At 38.0% G+C, this 20,109-nt stretch overlaps 1 pseudogene; it reads right to left on the reverse strand.

The window, feature by feature from the left end:
* Window positions 1–1,681: 1,681 nt before the first annotated feature.
* Window positions 1,682–20,109, reverse strand: part of LOC136155435 (adenomatous polyposis coli protein-like) — a 45,481-nt pseudogene continuing 27,053 nt past the window's right edge.

The raw sequence follows: 20,109 nt of genomic DNA on the forward strand, positions 1-20,109 counted from the left end.
AAAACAAAGCATAATTTTAGTTCCATCCTGATGCTCCAGGCCAGTTGCATCTATCTGGGACTTATCACCCCCTGTCCGGAAACCTACCACCCCCTACACCCGCCCAGAAGACTTATCACCGTCTGCCCAACTATAGAGTGTCATTTCAACAAAAGAATACTTAAAATATCCCGCCTGATTGACGTTTCCCTTATTGCTTCCACAAACCTCCCTATAAGTATGAAGCCTCCCTGATCCCTCTCGGTGCTCAGCCTTGTCGTTAGGCCGACTGTCGCCCCTCCTTGCCTGAACAAAGGCAACCTACTTCTGTTGAGGTCGGCTCTCCTTTTCTGCCTGGCCGGAACTATGCCTTACAGATGTCACTGAGGGTGGTGCTTTCTGGAGATCTTTAGCGCAGCCATGGCCTGTATTGGAACGTCTTCCTCTTAGGGCTTTTGTTGTTTCCATTTTGAATGTCGGGGGCCCCCTTGGGTCGAATTTTCCGAGGAAAAAGTTTGTTGGATCCACCTGGGGAAATACAAGCATATCCTTTTCCCTGTAAGATTAGTTTCCCAGATTTCCATTGTTTCATTAACCCGTCTTGGTACCAAATGGGCAGGGGAAGAGACGTGTCCTTCAGTTCCTCGAAATGCCTTTCTGCCCTGGTTAAAATATTTCCCTGTGGCAGGTTTAAAAACTTTAAAATGAATAAAGCTGTATTAACAATAGTGATGGGTTGAGAAAATATCTTATGTTGGAATCTAGTAAAGTCTGCTCTGGATAAGGAAGACAGCAGTGTTCCTGTGTATTCCCCTTTCTTTAAGTTCTTTTTATTTGTAACTTTAGTGTGTGAGGTGCTCGTTCGACTATGTCTCGTGTCTGTGGATTATAAGGAACACTTATAATATGTTTAATAGAAAAAGATTGTAAAAATTGTTTAAAGTATCTAGAAATATAGGCAGGGCCAGTGTCTGTTTTAATAGAACTAGGAGTTTATGGTGGAGGTTTCTGTATCTAGTAAAACGAAAACTGAATATTTAGCACCAGAGACTTTATTAATCGGGTAAGGATATAAGCAAATAACTTGAATAAGAGCATATAATTTATTTTGTTGAGCAGAATGAAATTTAGTGTAAAAGACTCTGTATTTTTTAAGAGGCCAGAAAGAAAGAAGCTTTGGCATTTTTAGTCCCATAAGAATCACCTGGGCCACTTACTGGATTTCATTTTGTTATCTAGTGCCTAGCACAGTTTCTAGGACAGAGTTGGAAATTAATAAATGTGTACATTCCTGGTATTATAGTCTAAAACTTGCAACACTAATAGTTGCAAACTTAAATGACCCTAATTGTTGTAGAATTTTCTTGCATCTACAAAAGACAGTCCTAGCTGACTGGGCTTAGGAATTTTTCTTCATCTACTTGGGACTTCTTTCCTCCTATCCCTCACTGTCAGATCCCTTGTGCTACCTGACTGCATCTATCCACAGTCTACACACCTAGTTTCTTCTTTGGCTCCAACGCAAAGTCAGAGGCTAGGAGTGAGAAGGTAATCCCCTGTGGCTACATCCCCACAGTAACACCCCCATAGGCCCCATCCTGCTCCTCACCTGAAAGCCCCTGCCATAGCTCCTGGGATGAAATGCCTTCCTACCTGAAGAAGGAAGAGGAACAAATACTGAGTCTAGATTTCACTTGGAAATTCAGATGATTAATGTGGGTCAGTCCTAGTCTACAGTTCATTGGAACACAGGGACATTTAGAGAAAACATTTGTGGGAGCTTAAAACTGGATTAGTTTTCCTGTTTGTTCATTATTTTTCTCATTATTATGAGTGTTAAAAAAAACCAAAAAAACCACCCAAACTTGAAATTTCACCAATGCTGGATTGTATTGAGGAGGGGAGAACTCACAAGTGCATACTCAATTTCACAGGAACCTGGGGAGTAAGGGAAGAGAATCAAGTGGGCTAGGGCCTGTGGGGAGAAACGTGCAGCTGGGGGCCGGCGGAGACCAAGTACACACAGCCTCCCAAAATGACGGTCTCAAGGGGACAGCACTCATTCTCAGCTGTTCAGGTTCTCTGCGTCTTAAGAAACTCACAACTTTGTCACTTTGAAGATAAATGATGAATGAAAATGGTAAGGGTGGCAGAGATGCAAAGCGGGGCCTGGAATGAAAGGTAACATAAACAGCACAGAAAGCAAGGGCACAGCTACACCAAGATGGAGACTCAGTGCGTGCTTCTTGCTTGTGGCATGACTACAGCTATCCAGGTTCACATGAGATGGCTCAGCATGATGCAACTTACAAATACCACATGTGCAAAATGAACCTAGAAACCAAAGAGAAACCATCACATGAAAAATGCGGGCCACAGAGGCAGGTTCTGTAAGGTTCAGAGTATGTGAGAATACATACTGAGAGTAATCCTTCCAAAATTAATGGAATGCTTTCTAACATAAATTAGAGAATAATGCTTTTTCCATTATTGACGAGTTTCAGAGATACCAAACACACTGCTTATCATGAAAATCCAGTAAAGTACGGATGACCATGAAGATAAATGAGAATCTTAATAATAATTCATTCCTGTGTCCATCAGAGGTGACTGAGTTCAAAAATAATTACAAAGCTCCACATCATCACATCTCAAAACGATTCAAATTACCCTCCCACCAACTGTCACCCAGAGTCTACCTTGACAATATTGGCAGGAGTGGCCCATTTATTTATTTATTTTCGCCCATCTCTGGCTAAGATTTTAAAAACCCAAGTTAGGCTATAAAAGGGTAGCAGTTTCTGTCACTTAGGACATTGTCTTCTCTTGAAACCAGTCACTTGCTACAAGGAAGAAACAGATGGTAATAGAAGTTAGTGACCTTATATCCTAATTCAACAATGACAAAAAATCTTCAGGATTCTTCTATGGCATTAAGAAACATTTTTATCTTACCGAGTTCATTCATTGCATGTCTATGCTCTTCATCAAATGAAAGTTTCATTAGAACACACACAGCAGGACAGATCTGATGTTCAACAGGAGCTGGCACTGAAAAATAAAGTTGACATAAACCATAATGCTTTGTTTTCTCAAAGTAGTGATGTTTATTATACCTAAAAAATACTGAGTTTGCAGATATACTTCTCATGCATGGTAGCTTAGTGAATCAACAAGTATTTGCTGAAGAGATGAATAACTACTATACACATGGAAAGGAAAATACAGGTAAAGGGCTTTCCTTGGTTCTGTAAAAATGTTTACCCCTCACCAGCCTTTCACCAAGTCTGCTGGACTAACTCCCATGTAGGTTTATGCTATAATTCAACTAATAACTTAAAAATTATACTGGTTATTTGAAATAATAAAAACATTTTGGTATAAAACTATTTATTTATAATTTATATTTTCAAAGCTGAAAGGCACATGGCTGTATAGAAATGTATAGAGAAACCTAGTGCAACTCTAGTAGAGAAAGTTTATTATATAGACACCAGATAGTAAATAAAAATTTAAAGGAAAAGTGTCTAAGAAAATGTACTTACACATTTAGTGCTATACATAAAGTTTCAAAACTGTTACTTGAAATAAAAATTGAAAAACCAAGTCTATTTTTCAGAAGTAATAGTATTTATTCTATTTAACTTGTCTGAGAACAGGTATTAAGAGCACACAATACAAGTCATTACATAATTGTGGACAGCCAAAGAAAACAATCCAGAAAGATAATGTTCTCCCAGTAAAGCAACTTATTAATTCTCCCTAGCCCTAGGACAAACAGAAAGGACATTTCTGCTATATTCTTACTGTTGAAAATTTTTTAATTTTAAATAAATTCACCTTTATACCTAACCCTAAGAGAAATCTACTAAATCTTTATAGATCAAGTTCTCATCATCAGTCTTTCTCCTGCTCCCCCAATCAAGATACTGACTCGATAGTCCTTTGCTGTGTGTATGTCTATGTGTGGGTTCTTACCAGGTGAAAGGAGGTCTTACCTTATATACTTACTGCTTTTGGTTCTTCCTACAGGAATGAAGTAACTTATCTCCTCAAGGGTCCCAACTCCCATGATCCCTGCTCCTGGGGGAGAGGGTTTCTCCCTGAGAAAAGAGCTGGGTGGCTGATCACCCCAGCAGCTGGGGCCCCAAGGCCTGAAGACAGGCAGTGAAGTGGGAAGGACACTGGGCTGAGGGTCAGGGGGTCTGGCCTCTGGCCCTGGATCCCCCACCCACTACCTGTGAAGCCACAGGCAAGTCTTTTGGCCTCTCTGAACCTCAGTCTCTTCATCTGTAAAATGAAGATGATAATATCTTCTCTTCCTACTTCACAAGGCTGTTCTAAGGATCAAATAACAGATATAACACAGCTCTGCATCCACTGAGTAAAGCGATATGCAAATATAAGAGAACGGCTTGGTCACTCACAGCTGAAGGAACTTACGTAAAGTCACTTTCCTGAGCTTAATCTCAAGAGAAGGAGAACATAATCGCTCAAGTTCTTTCTAGATCAACTATGCTATGACTGTTTAAGTCTACTTTGATTTTCTGTTATTTTCTGGTTGTACTGTAGTGCACACAACATTTCCCTTTGCTAACTTTTTTTCCTAGGGAAATAGAGAAATTAAGCTTTAAACTATGTGAGCGGTGCAGGTGGCTAATATGAATTTCCCACTCTGATTCATAAAGACACCGTCCTAATTAAAAAACTTTTCATTTCAAAAACTTTTACATTTGCTTTGTCACATGCACCATATGGAACATACTTGGATTTTTGTCCTGGTCCATGCCTTGTTCATGGGCTTCTTGCCACTCCCAACAGGTTTCACAGTAAGCTCGTATCTGTTCCAAAAGATGAAGGACTCGGATTTCACGCCTGCCTCTCTTGTCATCAGGCTGTGAGTGAATGATGTTGTGGAGTGCTGCACTGGCCCTGGCCAGAGCCTCTTTACCGCCCCAGGAATTGCTCAACAACACAGAGTCTTTGTCATTGCCATGTAAAAGCTGGATGAGGAGAGGAAGACATCCAGACTGTCGCATGGATATACAGCTGTCTTGGGAGCTAGACATAGCTAGCAAAGTTCACGACATATCATCCTTATCATGAGTACCAAGCATTGACAACAATGAATACACCATTTCCACCTGTGGGCCAAATGAGTTTAGAAACAAAATTATGACTTTAATAGCCAAAAGCCAACACCAATGAAGTGATGAATGGGATATTAGCTGTAACTCAAACAAAAACAGAAACAAAAACAAAAATCTCTTTCCAGGATGAAGTAATGAGCGTTATTTCAAAATCCATATTGCTATAATCATTATCACCATCTTCTTTATGAGTAAATATTAGTAGTGGTAGTATATAGTCATAAGGAGACAGTAGGTTCTTGCATACCTAAACTGCTATTATCTGGATCAGTGGGTGAAAATCTGTTATCATAATGAAAGACAATCAACTGATTTTTCTCTTTCTCACATCTCCCCCACCCACCACACACACACACACCTACCAACACATACAGAGCAAGAAATGTGGTTTATCTAAAATTCTTTACACAATTAAAAATTTTACTTTTTAAAATCTACAACCATAATCAGTAAAGAGAAAATGTTTTTTAGCAATTACTATTTACTAAGTACTGGTTCTAAGCAATTGCTAACCGTCACCAGATTATAATATTGTTAAAATTATGATATCTCCCTTATACATGTAAAAGTATTTTCTCATAAAGGGATCATATAGGGATGATCCCTGATCATATAGAGATACAAAGTCAATATTCTTATTTAATTTTTTTTAAGCAGCTGGTAAGCATCATTACTCCCTTCCTGTAAATTCCAAGAATTTACTCAGAAGCAGATCAGAAACAGGAAATAGCACCCAGTCATCCTGTCCTGTGATCAACCGCATTTTTTAAAAGCAAGAGCTACTGTGTGAAAGTTGAGGCTATTATAGAAATGCATCATATCTATAAATTAGTGGTTCCAAACCAGGGGCAACTTTAGCCACCTTGAGACTCTTCTGGTAATGTCCTACTATTTGCAAGTGAGCTGTGTGACACAAGCAGGTTACCAGAGTTCTCTGAGGTCCAGCTGTCTCAGCTGCCAAACGGAGTAATTTACCTAATAGGGTTTTCTTTGTGAAGATTAACTAAAGTCACACATGTATACAGGACAGTAGCTGGCATTCAAAAATGTAGTAAGGTCTTAATATTATCATGCAAAAATCACTCCAAAAGGAAATGGTATTCAAGCTGCCAGTTTTCAAGCAATAGTACTCTTATATATTAAAGGTTTTCTTTACAGTAAAAACTACTCGTGTTGGACAGACTGGGGTGGAATTCTAATTTAATTACCATCTTTTTGGCTTTAGTATTCTCACTTAAAAGAGGGGCAAGAATAATACATTCAAAGGGTTTTGGAAAAGATCAGAGATAGTTTACGTACAAGTCTTAGCAGTTACTGGCATATTAGTGATCCCAAGTAGTAACTATTGTGAGTTACTAAAAGGATTAAGTTTTATATTAATAATATCACTGCTACTCTAAAATTCATTTCTTATATCGACATTAGTTATGTAATGCTTTTCCTCAGAGCCATTATATTACTAAAGTAAAGAAAGAGTATGTAGAATATGCTATGAAAACAAGGAAGTATTTAGATGTAATGGAAAATATACTGTTTAAAAAATAGTCCCCGTGCTCCAAATGTAGTGCTTCAAAGGAGGCAGACACAGACTGCCTGGGCAGGCGCGAGGGCCCTGGGTCAGAAAACGCTCTGTAAAGAAGGAAAGCCCAAGAAGAGCTCTGCAGGCTGGCGAGGACCCTGAGGGTCACTGTGCAGCAGGGTGGGAAGTGGAGGGCTGCACCACTGCAGCCAGGGCAGCCAGGCAGAAAGTCACGGGGAGGGGAGAGCTCAGGGGGGCGAGCCAGCTGTGGGCTGCACCTCAGGATGCTTGCAGAGACCTGGCTGTCATTTCTTTAAGAGACTGCGATGATGGAAACAAAAGAATACTTAAGCCAAAATTAAAAGAAGCATGAAGAATGTTTTAGTAGAGCACTCAGAGTTCTAGCGACAAGACTCTATAATCCGTTACCTTGGTTCCCAGATGACTGGTCAGCCTTCAAGGAGCTTAATGTGTGCTACTAGAGCTCAAAACACTGGCTGTTTCATGATCTATTCGTGTACTTGACCCCTAGAAATTAAGCAAATTATAGACAGTATAATTTAGATTATAGATAAATATAGCTAGCTTCATGCTAAGATACTCCAAATGAACTGTCTTTAGGGTAAATAGCTAAATATACCATTAAAGTGTGAACATTTATAACTGCTCAAAATGAGTATTTTTATCTATAAACTTGAGTAGAATTTAGAGAAAGACTGAAGGAGGAAAAAAAAAACTGTTGTAAAAGACAAAGTACAATGTAGAAGAAACCAAACACTGAAGACATTCTAAGAGTAATATTCTTTCCCAAATCAAAAGGCATGAAACCATATTCAGCTAAATATACACTGGCTGGAAGAAAGCCCCATTGAGTGATGAAATGCTTCCCAAGGCCCACTAGACTTCACACTCCAGGATGTCTGGCTCTAGGTGAGTGACCACACCATCGTGGTCATCTGGGTCATGAAGGTCTTTTTTGTGCACTTCTTCTGTGTATTCTTGCCACCTCTTCTTAGCATCTTCTGCTTGTTATGTCCATACCATTTCTGTCCTTTCTTGGTGCAATGCTAGTCTGTAGGAATGTAAGTGAGTAAGACACCCCCACCCTCGCTGCATATGGAGCCTGGACAGGTTGCTCAACATGTAAACACACAGTGCCGTGACGAGCGCAGGTGTGCAGACAGGAGTGGCGGGCACTCAGCTCGGGATTGTAGAGTAAAGGGCTGTCTGACTGTGAACGACAGAGAGGTGTCTCCTTAAAAAAGAGGAGGGTCAGCCACACAGCAGCTCAGATGAGGCAGAGGCCCTAAGCACAGGTCACAAAGAATGTGTACGTGTGTGTGTGCCTGTGAGAGAGAGAGAGAGAGAGAGAGAGAGAGAGAGAGAGAGAGAGAGAGAGAGAGACACACACACAGAGAAACTGACTCACTTGGAGATTAAGAGCTTCTTCTGATTGCAATAAGGAGGATGGAGTTGAGGGACCAAGACTCAAGATAAAGAGAGCAGGTGGGAGACTTTTAAGGAAATTTTGGCAAAGGGCTGCTTTTGATCTACAGGAGGAAATGAATGACTCCTTATGCTGAAGCAAGCATACTGTCTTTAAGGATATCTAAATACTTTGACTGTTTCTGGTAGTGAGGATGTAACACAACCCGTAAGGAGCCTTGTCTTCTAGAATTCACCACCTTGTGAACTACTCCTGTGGTTAAGTGTAGGCCAGATTTTGTGTAAGGCTTTTAGCGAACAGACTGCTATAGATATGATGAGAAGTCACTTTCAAGATAAGTTTACAAAAACTGTGGCTTCCATCCTGGACACCCTCTCTTGTTCTTCTCTGAGGGATTGCCAGATACTACACTATGAACTGCTCTTTGCAGAGGCCTTGGTGGCAAGAAATGATACCACTGGCCGACAGCCTGGACATCTCAGGCCTGCTAACAGTCATATGGTGAGTTTAGAAGCAGATCCTCCCCTCATCAAATCTTGAAATGACTGTGGCCCCAGCCAACATGGCGACTGCAGCCTATGAGAGACCCTGAACCAGAGGCACTCAGCTAAGCTGCACCAGGATTCCTGACCTACAAAGACAATAAATGGTTGCTGATTTAAGCTGCTAAATTTGTCAGGCAGCAATAGATAACTAACATATTGTTTGAAACAGAAGAGAAACAAGAGGTTACATTACAAAGCAAGGAAAAACCCATGTCTACGATGAAACATGTTCTGACATTCATTTCAGTGTAGACATCAATCACCTTTAAGCTTCAGACTTAGTATCTTTCTATATAGATTCTTGATTTTGGGACACTCTCCACTCTGCTCTCCCAAACTCTCTAGCTAGAAACCTAGATGGATTTATTATAAGGAGATTCCAAGAGAACATTCCCATACCCATACTACCTATAAGCCAGAACTTGAGTCTTGAGAATCTTTCCTGGGCCTTTTTATTATGATTAAGTCTGCACCAACATCCTTCAGAGGGACCAGAGAAGCAGTAACCTGTAAGAAATGGTTATCGTTGTTCGGTCGCTAAGCCAAGTCTGACTCTCTGTGACCCCATGGACTGCAGCATGCCAAGCTGTCCTTCACTATCTCCTGGAGTTTACTCAAACTCATGTCCTTTGAGTTGGTGATGCCATCCAACAATCTCATCCTCCTTTGCCCCCTTCTCCTCTTGTGCTCAATCTTTCCCAGCATCAGGGTCTTTTTCAATGACTTGCCTCTTTGCATCAGGTGGCCAAAGTATTGGAGCTTCCGGATCAGTTCTTCCAATGAATATTCAGGGTTGATTTCATTTACTATTGACTGGTTTGATCTCCCTGTAGTCCATGGGACTCTCAAGAGTCCTCTCCAACACCACAGTTCAATTCTTCACAGTGAAGCATCAATTCTTCACTGCTCAGCCTTCTTTACAGTCCAAATCTCTCATCCGTATATGACTACTAGAAAAACCATAGCTTTGACTATATGAACCTTTGTCAGCAAAGTGACGCCTCTGCTTTTTAATATGCTGTCTAGGTTGGTCATAGCTTTTCACCCAAGGAGCAAGTGTCTTTTAATTTCATGGCTGCAGTCACCATTCGCAGTGATTTTGGAACCCAAGAAAATAACATCTGCCACTGTTCCCACTTTTCCCATCGACTTGCCATGAAATGATAAGACAGGATGCCATGATCTTCATTCTTTGAATGTTGAATATTAAGCCAGCCTTTTCACTCTCCTCTTTCACCTTCATCAAGCGGTTCTTTAGTTCCTCTTCACTTTCAGCCATTAGAGTGGTATCATCTGCATATCTGAGGTTGCTGATATTCCTTCCAACAATCCTGATTCCAGCTTGTGAGTCTCCTAGCCTGGCATTTCTCATGATGTACTCTGCATATAAGTTAAATAAGCAGGGTGACAATATACAGCCTTGATGTACTCCTTTCTAGATTTTTAACCAGTCTGTTGTTTCATGTCTGGTTCTAACTGTTGCTTCTGACCTGCATCTCCTTTTCAACACACATTAGAATCAAGCACTTCTCTATCTTCTGGTCCTCCTTTATCCACCTTTCAATATCCACTGCCATCAGAGGCACTCAAATGTGTGCCGAGGGGCCCAAGAAGGACTATGCCTTGCAGTTCAATCAGTACAGCTGGGACACAGTCAATTTCAACTACACTTGCTGGGTACAAATCCCTCTTCTATTATCTACTTGCTCACTTTAGGAAGGGACTCAAAAAACAGTATTTTTCTGAGAAAACAAAACAAAACAAAACAAAGTGACTCTAAGAAGTTCACCATAAAGGTAGCAACAGTCTCCAACTCTCTGTGAAACTGTGTAAGAGGGAGAAGAAGCAAAAGAAGCAAGCACCCTCCTCACCTTGCCTTTTTTCATACAGATGGTACACGGAAGTGGCCCAACAGTAGATGAGAAGTTTCTCTTTATTAAAGTACTACAGCTAATTCTACAACCCTTAGTGAATTAATAAAGGTAGACATTAAGTATAAATGCTGTGAATATCACAAAAAGATGTTATGTGCTTTCTGGTGGAAGACCACTATGCTACCTATGAAAGTCTCAGGCATAGAATGAGGGCCTGAGACCAAATCTGATCACATTGCTAGACCCAATACCAATTTACAGGGAATACAGAAGACAGAGAGATAGGTCAAACTTCACCATGCAGATGTTCCTAGCAAAATTCAGACTATGGAAAACTTGAGAAGACAAATAACTTTGGTTATTCAATAAATATACAGCAAAAATCTAAGAGACAAAGAAGAAATCTATAGATTAAAAGAAACTTCAAAGACACACTAACCAATCTCTGTGCATGAACTTTATCTGGCCCTTGTGTCACATAAATTTAAAAATTATGACATTTACGAAGCAACTGCAAATTTGAAATCTGATGCTACCGAGGAACTACTGTTAGTTTCTTTGGGAGTGTAATAATGGCATAATAGTTATGTATTCTAGGTGTCCTCTGGCTGCAGGACTGCTTTAGCAATTCTGGGCCTTTTGTAGTTCCATAGAAATTTTAGTATTATTTGTTCTAGTTCTGTGAAAAATGTCATAGGCATCTTGACAGGAATTGCATTAAATCTGCAGAGTGCTTTGGGACTTCGGACAATACTACCAAGCTACAGTAATCAAAACAGATTGGCATTTGTACAGAAACATGACAGATAGACACACAGACCAAAAGAACAGGATAGAGAACCCAGAAGTAAACCCACATACCTACAGTCAGTTAATCCTTGACAAAGGAGATAAGAACACACAACGGAGAAGAGACGGTCTTTTCAGCCAGTGACACTAGGAAAGCTGGACAGCTACATGTAAATCAGTGAAGTCAGCACACACCCTCACACCATAAACAAACAAGCCCCCAAAATCCCTCAAATTGTTTTAAAGACATAAGTATAAGACATGATACCATAAAACTTCTGGAAGAAAACATAGGCAAAATAGTCTCATAGTCTCAAATTATAGCAATATTTTCTTAGATCAGTCTCCCAAGGGAAAACAAATAAAAGCAAAAATAAATAAACGGGACCTAGTCAAACTTAAAAGATTTTTTTCCAGTAAAGAAAACTATCAACAAAACAGAAACACAGCCTACAGACTGGGAGAAAATATTTGATTGACAGTCAATATCCAAAATGTACAAACAGCTCATACAACTCAGTATCAAAAAAATAAAAATAAAAAATAAAAGCAACAAAAATCAAAGGATGGACAGAAGACCTAAACAGACATCCCTTCAAAAGGCATACAGATAGCCAACAAATCATGAAAAGATGCTCAACATCACTGATTACTGAGAAATTCAAATTAAAAATGGCCACCATCAAAGCAAAAAGTCTGGAGAGCATGTGGAGAAAAGGAAATCCTTCTACACTGTTAGTGGGAATATAAATTGGTACAGCCACAATGAAAACCGGTATGGAGGTTTCTTAAAAAACTAAAAATAGAGTTACCACATGATCCAGCAATCTCACTCCTGGGCATAAATCCAAAAAAGATGAAAACTCTAATCTGAAAAGATAAATGCACCCAAATGTTCACAGCAACACTATTTATATTAACCAAGACCTGGAAAGAACCCAAGTACCCATCAACAGATGATGGTTTTAAGAAGATACAATGGTTTAAGAAGTCACAAAAAAGAATGAAATACTGCCACTTGCAGCACCATGGATGGAGCTAGAGAATGCCATACTAAGTGAGGGAGTCAGACAAAGACAGACATTATATGAGATCACTTATATGTACAGTCTAAAAAATAATACAAATATATCTACACACAAAACAGAAATAGACTCACAGACACAGAAAACAAACTTACGGTTACCACAGATGACAGAGAAGGACAAATTAAAGGTATGGGATCAACAGATATAAATAATCCAAAAAATATGTATATGTTACTGAATCACTTTGCTGTAGAGCTAAAACTAACACAATAATGTAAATCAACTGTATTTTCAATTTAAAAGAAAGTATTCTTAGACACAGAAAACAAACTTATAGTTATTAAAGGGGAAATGGGAGGAGGGATAAATTAGGAGTATGGGATTAACAGATACATACACTTTGATATATATAAAATAAACAAGGATTTACTTTATAGTATGTGCATGTGTGCATGCTAAGTCGCTTCAGTCACATCCAACTCTTTGTGACCCTATGGACCATAGCCCGCCAGGCTCCTCTGTCCGTGGGATTCTCTAGGCAACAACACTGAAGTGGGTTGCCATGCCCTCGAGATCTACCCAACCCAGGGATCAAACCCGCAGCTCTTTTGTCTCCTGCACTGGCAGGCAAGTTCTTTACCACTAGCACCACCTGGGAAGCCCTAGGGAATTTTATTCAATATCTTGTAATAACCTAAAATGGAAAAGAATTGGAAAAATACAATATAACTGAATCACTTTGCTGTATACCTGAAACTAACAATGTTAGGAATCAACTACATTTCAATTAAAAAAATGTTATATTCTGTAAATACACAGTGAAGTATTTAATATTTAAGCAAAAAATGATGATGTCTGGGATCTTTTCCAAAAATAAAATCAGAGGACAAAGTATATAGGGTACCTGCAGATTACTCTATTACTCTGTTTGCCTCTGTATATATTTGAAATTTTCCATAATAACAGGCTTAAAAACATATTATTGGCAGTGGAAAAGGTTCTCCTACCATTTCATCTCTTTCCCAGTCTTGTTTGAACTTCATCACTACTTACTGGTTGTCTCACTAGAGATCTGGTTCTAAACATTAAATGGAAAAGCTGAGATCGATTCATAAATGAATTACACATAAAGTTATATACTAAGCAAGTAGGGATCTAGCCCATATAATTTATTTCTAGCTTTCTCTTTTCATTTAACATTCAAGGGAGATTAATCACAGATCAAAAATCCCTCTTTCTAGAAGGGATGTTAGTTATCCCTTCCAACCTACATATATTCATTGCTATTATCTACTATTTATTTATCAGGGACTGTGGGGATATAAAAATGAATAAAACTGGAAAGAATCTTTGTCTTTCTGGAGCTTACAATTTAGTAGGGAGAACAGAAATAACCACATAAATAAATATAAAACTGCAAATGTGGTCTTCAAGGTGAGAAGAACAAGCGAGGACAGCCTGTAATGGGATGTGAACAGTTCAAGCCTCTTGAGAGAAATCACGCTAAAGTTCAGACACACACAAACTGCTGTTAACTGAGTGAAGTGGGATGAGAAGGCACAAGAGGGAACGGGCAGATGGTGTGCAGGCTGCAGCAGAGGAAGCCGTCAAGGGGAAGTCCTGAAGGGCCAGCGTGGCAGGCGTGCTGAGAGCAAAGGGTGACAGACAGCTGGCAAGTTTAGGCAGGAGCCAGGTTATACAGGTCGTAGTAAGGCTTGTCTTTTTCTGAGAATCAATGGATGCCAACAAAGGATTTTACCAAGAGGGTGATTTACTCGTGAAAGATCATTCTGGCAGAGTGGCTGTGGGCAGGAAACCAGGTGAGGTACAATGAACTTCCTTCCCCAAGGGCACTAGGGCAGGAGCTTGATGGATCATATTACTGTGATTCTGAGAAAGTCAAAGAGATTATTTTCAGTTTTGTTAGTGTCAACTGTTTTGTCTCTGGAGCAAATAACAAAAGAAATGAACAAACCCCAAGAGTCTGACAGGTAAAGGGATTTTGGCATAACTGGATCACAGTCTCACAGACACACCTCTTATCTACATTAAGATCTGGAAGTAGCTGTAGCGTCATTAATGTGATTTTGGTTTTTGTCTTGTAAGTTTGTTATGATTTTATCGCACACTAAAGTCTTACATTTTTAAATGAAGCCTATGGTTCTTTTATGGTTTCCTACTCACTTCATGATTATAAAAACTCTATGCTCATTTCCTTAACTTTTAATATTTCTAACAGTTTTCATTTGGGGGACTTCCCTGGTGATTCAGTGATTAAGAATCTGCCTTCTAATGCAGGGGATGCGAGTTTGACCCCTGGTCTGGGAACTAAGATCCCACATACTGCAAGGCAACTAAGTCCGAGGGCCACGACTTCTGGGCCTGCACGGCGTAACAGAAGATCCCGCATGCCGCAGGGAAGAAGATCTCACATGCCACGACTAAGACACAACATAGGTAAATAAGTAAACTGTTTTTTAAAGTTTTCATCTTTGACATTAAATCTAATATATTCAGAGTTAAATTCTGATATAAGAAATGAGATAAGAATTCAATTAAAAAAATAAATATTGAGCTTATTGGCTAGGTGAGGCTTTAAAGGATATAATAATTGAAATATGACCCCAAAGTATTAATAGTGGGTCTTAATCCTAAAGCAAAAAAAAAAGATTTTTGTCAAGAAGACAGAACTTCTTTCTACATATGTGTAGGAACACATGATAATCTCAGAGAACTCCCTAAGTAGTAGACAAAGAACCCAAATGTACTATTGGAATATAATTTTTTTTTGCCCTAATTTACCATCTGTAGAGTATTATCCAGTACAATGTGGACCAGTAATATTAAAATGAAGTATATTTTTGTTTAAATGTGGTAAATTTAAATATTTAAATTAAGTATGAGACATTTTAAGCTTTAAATTTTAATGAACTAATAGAACAAATAAATAGTATCATTAAAAGTAATCTATAGGCACTAAAGGAATATTTTATATCAACAGTAAGAAAATTTCCTTAAAATCAACTTAGTTGAAACTGTATTTTAAAAAATCATTCATTTAAAACATAAAATATTGCTTGAAAAAATGTGGAGAATACAGAACACTCCAAAGAAAAATACTCATTAGGATACATTCCAATCAAACTCTAATAGAAAACTGATGGCAGCACAACAAGATAATGTTCTACATTTTAAAAAATTGTCTTCCATAATTTTGCTAAAGATGATAATAGTAAATATGACTAGGGTATTTATTTACTTTTATTTTAATGGGCATTAGAATTGTTTATTTAAATGCTAGGTTTCTATAATCCTGGAATACAACTGAAGATGAAAATATTAACTCTTTATGATTTTTTTAAAAAACACAAAAATATCTTAGAATGCCACAGAGAAAGAGCAAATCTATTCAATGCAAGCAGTAATAACTAGGTCAAATCACATATGACCAAAATGCAGCTTAGTATTTATTTTTCAAAGAAACTCTACTCACATTAATCATTTTAGGCTAAAACAGAGACACATACTTTAGAGCTATAAAATATACTTGGAAATTTGAAAGCTTCATAGTTAAATATAATAAAGAAAAATGACATAGCATTTTAGTACTGAATTCTTCTGGAGATATCCATTTAGGAAGGAAACAGGTCATGTGAGAATCATCTCACTCAGTATTTCTTTTAAAATATTTAAATAGTTAACTAGAAAAGAAATTAATAAAATAATCTATTTACCTGACCGCTACCCACAGTTGCCATGTTGATTTCTGCCACTCCTTGACCTTCATTCTGCCGTTCGGCTTCATGCTTGCTCTGAGATGACCTCTGTTAATATGGAGTTAACATCAATACATACAAAAACGGTGCATGCTTTCTCAGCCCACAGCTTTCCTTCTTTCTTGCTCTAAAGCTCTGAAGGCCTCAATGACACAGGTTCACAAAAGCACGGAGCTGCACTCCATAGCCTCCAGCGGGCTGTCAGCTGCCTGTCTCGGTCACAGCAAAGTGAAGTGTGTCCCTCGAACACTAGGGCTGCACAAGACAAAGGGTTTTCTGAGACCCACAGAAACACCATCCTCCACCAGCTGTGCTCACATCACTATCGGGGACATAACCCAACTAGAGCAAATAACTGTCTTTTCCGCAAGGTCACATGGTTCTGGTATTTAATAGAGCTGCAAATATAGCAGTTACTATAGCTTATAAATACCTTCTATGTAAGTATATTTATACTTACACACACATATATTTTTATATACATCTGCTAATAAAAGTAATATGAAACCAACAGATAAGCTCTTAGATTCTAATATGAATAAAACCAAAACCTTTTCTAATGTAACCACCATCTGTTAGGTAAAGTGAAAGGGCAAGATTATATCCAGTAAAAGCAGTAATTTCAAGACAGATTATATCTAGTACAAAGCAGTCACTTTGAAAACTATCACCACAGAATCAAAGAAAGAAAATAATCAAGTATCTTTTATAGAAACAATTACCAGTGTGCCTCCTCTAGGAACATTATAGGCAAAATTAAAAATTACACATTAAAAATTGTGACATAATAATGGAAAACTATGTTACAAAATGGCTTCCACTGGAATTTATTTAAACATAAAGCTTTCCTAGACCATTTAAAATGTGACTTTAAAATAATTTACATATACTATTTCCATCAATAAACAAGTGTAAGTTATACATAGGCAAAAGAGAAGTAGTCCCAATAATTCAGAAACAAGAAAAAACAGTACCTTGGGAAAGTGATACCATAAAATTCAACAAAATCATCTAAAGCAGAGAATACAAAGTCAGTGAAGAGAAAAAATGAATCAACGAGCACTAAATCTACAAAGATTTGACACTGACATCACTGAAGATGTCAATATAAAAGTAATTATTGAGTATGTGCTATGTCAGTTACTTGCAATAGGGCTGGAGAACACAGTACTGACAAACCCAGGCATCGTTCAACGCACTCTTCCAGATTTAGTCTAGTCAGGGATGCTATCAAATAATGAAAGAAACAACAGTAAAGTTAAACACTTCGACAAGCACTCTGAAAAAAGAGCACAAGTTGCTTATAAGGATATATAACAGAGGGACATCAGACATTGTGGGAGTCGGGGGAAGTGCTCTCTTAGGAAGTATTGTTTGGACTGAGATCTAAAATATAAACAGGAGTTCTAGGAAACGGGATATGGCAGAGGATGAAGGAAACAGAGACCACATGCAAAAATTTAGGGAAATAGAGACCATATGCAAAGGAGCTGTGATGGGAGAAACGTGGTTTGCTCTAGGATATCAAAGAATTACAGTGTGAAGAGTAGAACAGAGAGATGGTTAAAAAAAGGAACTTAATGATTTTGTTGAATTTTAGTGTGATTCTCAGATGGCACTCATGCCCCCACATAACCAATACTCTAAAGGAAAAAGGTGCATGTATTCTGATCGTTTAAACTCAAATTTTGAATGGTCTAAGAAGATGGGAAACACAAGAGATCAACTTGCAGACTAAATATTAAAGTAAGTGGGAGATGACAGTCCTTTACACCCAGGGAAGCACTGATGCTTGGAGACAGAGGTCAACCTGAAGGACTGCACGACAGACTGGATACAGTGAGTGGAAGAAGAGATCTGGGGTCACAAACTACTCTTCTGTTTCTTAGCTCACACAGCTGAATAATGGTGGTACCATTCATGGAGACAGATAATACTAAAGGAGAAGGAGGATTTGGAGGATGTGGGGGTCACAAGGAGGACTTAGGAGGAGACCATCATTAGTTGTGCTTTGGTTACGTTGGATTTAAAATGCCTTTAAGACAATTCACCCACTTTAAGTGTACAACTCAATGACATTGAATAAACTTACCAAGAATCACTATATTTCAGTTTTAGACCATTTTCATCATTCTAAAAAGATCCTTCATGCTCATTTATAGGTAATCCCCATTCCCACTCACAGCTCCAAGTAACTATGACTCTGCTCTGTAAACTCGTCTTTTCTGTACGTTTATTGTAAATGGAATATACGGACTTACATGTCTAGCTACTTTTACTCAGTATAATGTTTTTGAGGTTCACCTCAGTTATAGTGTGTGTCAACAATTTGTTCCTTTTAATTGCCGAGTAGTATTACATTGTAACGGTATACATTTTATTTATTGATTTACCAGTTGATACACTTTTGCATTTTTCTACTTTTGGGCTACTGTGAATAATACTTCCATGAATATTCAAATTAAAGTCTCTGTGTGGACATATGTGCTCATTTCTCTTAGATAGCTAGAAGTGGAATTGCTGGGTCATATGGTAACTATACCTTTAATACTTTAGATAACTGCCAAACTTTTCCAAGTGGCTGAACCATTTTACATTCCCATCAGCAACATATGACAGCTTCTATTTATCCACATCCGTGCCAATGCTTATTGTTTTCCTCACGATTACAGCCATCCTAGTGAGTATAGAGTGATATAGCATTGTGGTTTTAACTTGACTTCCTTAACATCCAATGATGTCGAGCCTATTTTCATGTGCTTATTAGCCATTCCTATGAATTTTTCTGGTGAAATGTGTATTCAAATCTTTAGCCCATTTGTAAGTTGGGTTGTCTCTTTATTAATGAGTTATAAGAGTACTCTGCATGGGATTTTAAAAACTATTTCTCATTGGCTATTTTCTAGAGACTATTAAATCATGCCACAATTTTCCTTATAGCTCCCATCTTTTGGGGCCCCTCCCCCCCAAATGGTATACATTTGTCAGTAAATAACCTATAGAATACAAAAGAAAGTGGTAGGACTGGTTGCCTCATGTACCCTCTTGGAACTTCTGAGATTTGAATCAAGTGCAATAGTTATATCATCTGAGTTATATCCTGCATCTAGATCTTAAAGATCTAGATTGTTGTTAGCAGGTAGGGCAAAGATAGTGTTATAAGATGCTTCATGGTGGAGAAATTATTTGGCAGACATCTTTTCTTCTCAGTACTGTATGTGAACTAATTTATGAGTATCTGATCCCGTTTTCTCCATTTTCTAGCTTCTCCTTCTGATAGTAATAAAGAAACAGCAAACAGTAAAATTAAAAACCTTTCTTTCTTAAATAAGACATGATACCTTCTTTTAGTTTATATTCACTGAATAAATGTAACGACTTAAGGCTATGAAAAATATGGCCATTTTTATAACAAAAAGAAACAAGAATAGACTAGGTTATGGTGGTAGACAGTTGGTCCCAAATCCAATGATATAAATGAAATCTTGAACAGATAAAAAAACACAAACAAGCCCCCAACCTGCAATAAACTTATAATTGTACTGATAATGAGAACTATTATTAACAAATGACAGTTTTTCTTAGGAATTTCTAGAGGCCAGAATGTTGGTAACGTTTGGAAATGTACTGACAGTGAGTATATTATACCAGGCAAATGATGACCAAAAGAAGCCCCGTGCAGCAATACTAACAGCAAAGAAGGCTATTTAACACACATGAAAGAGTCAATCAAGTAGAAAAAATAAGTGTAAATATTGATTTAGAAATTTAAAAAAAAACAACCCTGTTGATGCAGCCAAACAGTAAAAATCATAATACAAGAAAGATGGTGAATAAAAGCTAACTATAACTAAAGAAGCTAGAAAAACAACAGCAAACACTCAAAGCAGAAAAAATATATATAAAAAGAAAATATAAATGCAGTGCTGCTCAATAAAAAACAAAAGTTGCCTCTCTAAAAACAGTTTTAAAAATAGAGTATAGTAATTTTGATCAAGGGGA

This window comes from Muntiacus reevesi, unplaced genomic scaffold (assembly GCF_963930625.1).
Source record: "Muntiacus reevesi unplaced genomic scaffold, mMunRee1.1 SCAFFOLD_148, whole genome shotgun sequence".
Taxonomy (NCBI): Eukaryota; Metazoa; Chordata; class Mammalia; order Artiodactyla; family Cervidae; genus Muntiacus; species Muntiacus reevesi.